The following is a 6928-nucleotide window of genomic DNA, read 5'->3' on the forward strand; positions in this document are numbered from 1 at the left end:
CTCCATTCTTCGAACTGGCCGCCGCGCACACTATTGAACAGTCGTCACGTGATATCCTGCTTTCGGTTTTGGACTTCCGGCCGCCATTACTTTTGCAACCTGTTGTTCCGCCGAAGCTAAAGGGGTGCTGCGCCTGTGGGAAAATTGTTTGGATAGCCTTTCAATGTTCTCTCTGGAACCAGAAATGAACCTCAGAGGAACATCTTCCTTCACCGAATCGGTCGAAGAGATTTCAACCCGACGGGAGCCGCAGAGTTATGCGATGTAGGTGCTCTGTATAAAGCTCGCCAGAATGCATAGGACCCCGGGCAAAAATTTGTAACTGGGACCAGTTGAAATCTCAACTGGTCCAAACTGGGACTAACTGGTCCAAACTGGTCCAAACTGGGATTGAACTGGGACCAGCTATCAGGTCAACTGGTACCAGCTAAAAGGCCAACTGGTTGTAGCCGTTCCCAAATGGGAATCAACTTGTCTGGCTATTCCCAGTTGGGGAACAAAACTGAGCTAACTGGGACCATCTGAAGTGCCAACTGGTCAAAGCCATTCCCAGTTGGGGACCAGGTAAAGTTCAACAGGAACTAATCAAGTGCCTACTTCCAACTGTTTTTATCCATACCTGTTTGTGTGAACAAGTTCACCAGCCTGCGGATCCGATATCTTTTGTTCTTTTATTTATGTATATTAGAGCGCAGCTCTTAGGGGCCCGTTCCCGGCTTGAGCAACGTCGCCGTCGGCGTCGGCGTCGCCGTCGCCGTCGGCGTAACCAAGGTCATCCCAAGGCCACGTGACCCCCAAGGTCACGTGACCCCTCCCAAGGTCATCTCAAGGTCACGTGACCCCACGTGACCCCCTGAAGGCCACGTGACCCCTCGAGGTCACGTGACCCCTTCCAAGGTCATCTCAAGGTCACGTGACCCCAAGATGACCCCACGTGACCCTTTGAAGGTCACGTGACCCCCAAGTCACGTGACCCCTCTGAGGTCACGTGACCCCCGAGGTCACGTGGTCGCCTCCCCAAGGTCACGTGACCCCCGAGGTCAGGTGTCCCCCAAGGTCACGTGACCCCTTCCAAGGTCATCTCAAGGTCACGTGACCCCACGTGACCCCCAGGTCACGTGACCCCTCTGAGGTCACGTGACCCCCCCGAGGTCACGTGACCCCTCCAGGTCACGTGACCCCAAGGTCACGTGGGGGTCACCTTTGGGGTCACGTGGCCTTGAGGTCACCCCCAGGTCACGCCTCCCCGAGGTCACGTGACCCCCTCCCCGAAGTCACGTGACACCCCCCCCCCCGGAGCATATTAAAGAATGAGGGGAGGAGGAGGAGAAGGGGGAGGGGTCTACCCTCCCCTCAGTACCCTTCACCCCTCCTCCTCAAGAGCTGCGCTCCAATTCGGCGTTACAGGGATTTGTAAACGGCTTTCACTTTTTATTAAAATGTTATTTGTTTAAATAAACGCAGCACATCAAAATAATAGTTTATTCATGTAATTAAGGGAGTTTTTCTTGAGTTATGACCTGTTTATTTAAGTAATAATCATTTATTTTATTAAGGATATTTTATTTGATTATGGTTTTATATTTTATTAATGATTTGTCTATATGTGTATATGTCACCAAGGGGAAAGGCACAACGGCGCATGCGCGTCGGGGTCTCCTGCAAGAAAAATGGTCGCTTCCCGCAATGCTTGGATAGAAAACGGCGTACCATTGCGATTCCCAGTGAACTCCGCGCTTCCCCGGCCGTGCCCCGCTGTTCGGCAGCACCTTGAGTTGCAGAGTGAATTCTACGACAGTGTGAAATGCGGGACATTTTGAAGATTTTGACATTTCTTGCGGGACGCGAGACACGAGCCCTCAATGCGGGATAGTCTCGCGAGTCGCGGGACGGGTGGTCACCCTACCCTATTCAAGACAAGGGCAACATCGCCGCGAACCAACGCTACAAGAGAAGGGAGAGCGGAGAAACCGGGACGACATGCCGCGCCGCCTTGCCCCACGAAGCGAAAGTCGGAATGAAATAGTTCCTCGGCTCTCCGAGGGATGGCGTTGGCCAACAGCACGTGCCTGCAACTCGCATGAGGGAGCGCTTCCCGGGTCAAAGCCAACACGCGCGCGCGCCGACCGGCGATCTTGACTAACCCTGGAGCGCGGCTCCCTTTTATCTATAGACCGTTTTATTGAAAGAGGGCGAGAGAGAAAAATGGAAAGGGCTACCGGTGCTTTCCTCCTTTCTGATTGTGTAGAAAGAGTAAAAGTCCCGGATGAGAGGCTTCGCCGGTGTTGGATGTCTGCTGTGCCCGAACTTTGTTGGCGCTTTCTTTCCTGTTTTAAACTCGCAAACTTAATTAGAGCCAGAGGCTTTGATGGCAACAGTCCCCCGGTCATCGGGACACCATTGCTGGGCGATAGGGTGCAGGAATAAAAACAGAAAGCATAGAATACCGTCCGAGGACATGTAGCTTGCAAGGAACCCGGCAAGGCGAGAGCGGCTGCAATGTCTTTGAGCTCTATCGCTTTCCACATGACCCCTGCCTCCGGCGGCAGTAGATTACGTCCGTAAACCGAAAAGGCGTTTCCTCAACGCCATCCTCTCGACTTCGCTCGGAACATTTCGTGAATGGAGCGCGCACCGAACGCTGTACCGCCGATGAACATGGGGTACGCTCGCAATGTGCGTGCGAATTTTCTCATGATAACTGCTGTTTCAGGTTGTAAAATTTCGTAACTGAATTTATCTTCCTAGTGATAATTTGCAGTGCTGACTGACTCGATTTTATCATCTACAACAGTTAGTTGAAGGCTTATTTCCACCGCCGGGTGAGGCTGGAAATTGTTGAAAACGTAGTTCTATTGTTTGTTTGTTTTTTAATCGCGATCTCCTGCGCGATACCAGAGAGCCGGCAAAAGCGCTCCTTGAAGTGCCGCTGGTGGGTTGTTTCCGTTGACTAAGGCGCTTTGAGGCGCTTGATAGTCGCTGCAGGAACGTCTCGTGTGTTGCGATCTGCGTTTTCGAGCCCAGCGTGCACGTTTCTTTGTTTGAGTCACGGCATCCGCCAGTGTGGCGACGGGGGGAACAGCGGTAGCGAACGTGCCAGCGATAGAAATTGGAGGTGAGTACTAAAAATAATGCATCATATAAAAAAATAATTCGTGGCTGCTTCAAGGCTTTCTGCGGTTCGATAAAAGTACATCTAGAGCGTCTTCGTCGTTCATTCACAAGGAGATATAAGAACAGGGACACGAAGATAAAAAAGTGAAAGCCGTTTACAAATCCCTGTAACGCCGAATTGGAGCGCAGCTCTTGAGGAGGAGGAGTGAAGGGTACTGAGGGGAGGGTAGACCCCTCCTCCTTTTCCTCCTCCTCCCCTCATTCTTTAATATGCTCCGGGGGGGGGGGTCACGTGACTTCGGGGAGGGGGGTCACGTGACCTCGGGGAGGCGTGACATGGGGGTCACGTGACCTTGGGTGTCACATGGGGGTCACCTCAAGGTCACGTGACCTCAGGGGGGTCACGTGACCTGCAGGGGTCACGTGACCTCGGAGGGGTCACGTGACCTCAGAGGGGTCACGTGGGGGTCACCTTGGGGTCACGTGACCTTGAGGACCTCAGGGGTCACGTGACCTTGGGGAGGAGACCACGTGACCTCGGGGGTCACGTGACCTCAGAGGGGTCACGTGACTTGGGGGTCACGTAACCTTGGGGGTCACGTGACCTTCAAAGGGTCACGTGACCTTGAGATGACCTTGGGAGGGGTCACGTGACCTCGAGGGGTCACGTGACCTTGGGGGTCACGTGATCCCAAGATGACCCCACGTGACCCCCAAGGTCACGTGACCTTGGGGGTCACGTGACCTTCAGGGGGTAACGTGGGGTCACGTGACCTTGAGATGACCTTGGGATGACCTTAATTACGCCGACGCCGACGCCGACGGCGACGGCGACGGCGACGCCGACGCCGCTCAAGCCGGGAACGGGCCCCTAAGAGCTGCGCTCTAAAACAGCACAGCAAGACGATATGTAGCAGCTCCGGGCGTTTACAAAGTTAATTGAGGTTCCCGTTTCGTGTATCGCTTGTTGATTACAACTAAAAGCGGCTACGTTGAAATAGGCCAATTGCAAGCAAAAATGTATAAATGGTTCATCATTTCCAGTCATGCGGAAAGCAATTGAGCTTAAAAACATTCCAGCCGTACTTGCCTTGCCGGATTCCATGCAAGCTACATAGGTCCTCGGACAGTATTCGACGCTTTCTGTCGTTATTCGTGCCCCCTGTCACCCAGCAATGGTGTCCCGATGACCGGGGGACTGCCACCATCGAAGACCATGCCCCTAATTAAGTTTGGGAGTTTGAAACGTAGAAGAAAGCGCGAACGAAGTTGGGGCACTGCAGACACCCAACACCGGCCAAGCCTCTCATCCGGGACTTTCACTCTTTCTACACAATCAGAAAGGGGGAAAGCGCCGGTAGCCCTTTCCCCTTTTCTCTCTCGCTCTCAAAATGGCGCTACCCACGATGAAACGGTCTATATCGTTTCTCTTTTGTAACGCACGAAGAATCGGTTTCACTGCTTTAATCCCATTGGTTCTGCGCGAATCTGGGTGCGTCAAGCCTTGAGTACACACGCCAAAATTTTTGTTCGATAGCAAATTTTTACGGTCGTAGCGTTTTCTTTAATCATGCGCAATATTCTTTTTTTTTTTTTTTTTGCGGCTTGTTGAGAATCGCCTAACACCGAGATTTTTTGTTTCCACGGTATGCTGTCCAGTTGCGCCCGCACTGGTCATATGTTTACGAAAAACGCATCTCCCGACTCGGCAATAGTACGTGCCAGAGCGTCGGCTTCTGTAATAAACAGAAATGCGCCTTTATTGCAGCCGATTTGAAATCAAAATTAAAAAAAGAACCCCATATATCACTCTAAAGCTCATGCTATACGATCATGACGTGTCCCGTGCGCAAACAGAACACGACTTTTGGCGAATATGATGTGACGAAATACAGGAACTGTGAGGATATTTTCGATTCCTCTTGACTTCGTTTGAAACAAGCTTGACTAAAAATAAACGCTTTTTTTTTGTTTTTTTCTCGTGCCTTAAATTTTTTGTACAACCCCATAAAATATAGAGGTGAAATTGTGGGCCAATGATTTCGTTCTCGTTCTGACTCAGTAGCGGCTCCTGAATTGGCTGCGACTTTTCCAGTAGGGCTATTGAATCCCCATTCGTTGTGGTACCGTTTAAGAAGTTTTGCACGTGGGGGCTGGCAGCTGCCCTGCACGCGTTTATTTTGTGTCCCATCATGACTCGCGTCATCACATGGTGGGGCACACCATTGGCTGATGTAACCAAGCTCTTCAGTTTCCCTGTGTTTGCCTCAAAAAGCAGAAGCACGAATGTGCCAATAGAGGCCCTTGCAGAAGCACGCTCCTTGCCAGGTGAAACGGCTGATGCATATTAGACGTCATTTCCTTCTCCGAGTACAAGAACTCAACTCCAACAACAAAGTTCAACAGGCACTCTGAGCTCTCAGTCTCATCTGAAGCGGTTATTTATTTGTTCTGGACGAGCAGAAAGATGTCCCTCACGAGCAGACTGCGTTCTGACAGAATACCATCTAAACAAATCAGGCTGAAGTATGGAAGCCATTGCTGGCCATTCAACGGCCTTCTAATACTTCCTCAGCTGGACAGATCTTGGCATGCGAGCGAGACACTGTGGCGGCCGGATGCTCCACAATCGCTCGTCAATCTCTTTTAGGAGTTGTGGCGATCCAATGTAATAGGCTTCCCCAACACTGGAAAGCCACAATTCTATACTCGTTTTCACCTCAAGAAAAATCAAAATTTTGCTCATTGTTCATACGCTGCGCGAAGTAGTTCTTACAAGATTTGCTTGTCGGAGGAAAAGCGATGCCTTTGGCGTTTAGGACGTGTGCGTCTTGATAAGATAACATGGATCTATTCTAAAATTCACCTGCATATATCTTAATTGTAAACATCGAGGGGGAAATTAGTAATGCTCCGCGAGGGGCCGGACTTTTTTTTTTACTACGCTTCTTCAGGTGAAAACGGGTAGTGTAGCAGCCGTCGAATACCAAGAAGCCCACAGTTGATGTAATCTGGAGTGAAACTCCGGACTATGTCGAATCCTTGCAGGTTAATTACTGCTGATGGAGTTTCACGCATCGAACGTGCCTGCCAGTCTGGAAGTCATCCACCATGTCGCCTACAACGTCCTCCTATGTTCTGTCAGGCACGGTACGTGGACTGTCCAACGGGATATTCATCGTCCCTGTTGCATAGCTTTGAAAGTAACCCGATGCAGTGTCACAAACACCAATGAATAAAATAATCTGTAAGATGAAGGGTTCTTCAGCTGAGAAGTTGTGCATTCGAAAATTTTTCAAGCGGCACTCATTATTTATTCAATTTGTCTTTTCATGGCGATAACTTTGTTTTCGCGCTCTAAGCTTCCTAAATAGCCGAAAATTACGGTCACGCGCTGCCTGTCATCAGGGTGCTTCACGTAAAAATTGCGGTATCTTTTTTTTTTTTTTTTTTTAGGAATTTGAGATAACCACAAGGTTTCTTCGGGATTACGTTGTCCACGCTGGCGGACGTAAGGACGCAAGTGTTAAGCGCTCATTGGACTCTTAATTAACAAACCGTCACTAATTGTCAACTTTTTAATGAGCGGAAGTAAACATCAGGGCCGGCTTGCTAGAACAGCGTCTCGGCCGAGACAGGGTGAAAGAAAGCATTGCAAGGGCTGGGGCGCGTGAGCGTCTTGAGACGCGGTTTTAGAGCCGCTCAGCTCGTGCGCCGGCTTTGGCAGTCCTTTCTTTCCGCCAGTCTCAGCCGAGACGCTGTTTCTAGCAAGCCAGCCCTGGTTCCAATGGACCTTTTCCAAATACCGACGGCA

The 6928-nt window shown here is 50.6% G+C and overlaps 1 pseudogene; it reads right to left on the reverse strand.

Moving 5' to 3' along the window:
• Nucleotides 1–4937: 4937 nt before the first annotated feature.
• Nucleotides 4938–6227, reverse strand: LOC120843093 (annotated as a pseudogene).
• Between the last annotated feature and the right edge of the window lie 701 nt (nt 6228–6928).

Source organism: Ixodes scapularis, unplaced genomic scaffold (genome assembly GCF_016920785.2).
Source record: "Ixodes scapularis isolate PalLabHiFi unplaced genomic scaffold, ASM1692078v2 PGA_scaffold5__190_contigs__length_132052651, whole genome shotgun sequence".
NCBI lineage: Eukaryota > Metazoa > Arthropoda > Arachnida > Ixodida > Ixodidae > Ixodes > Ixodes scapularis.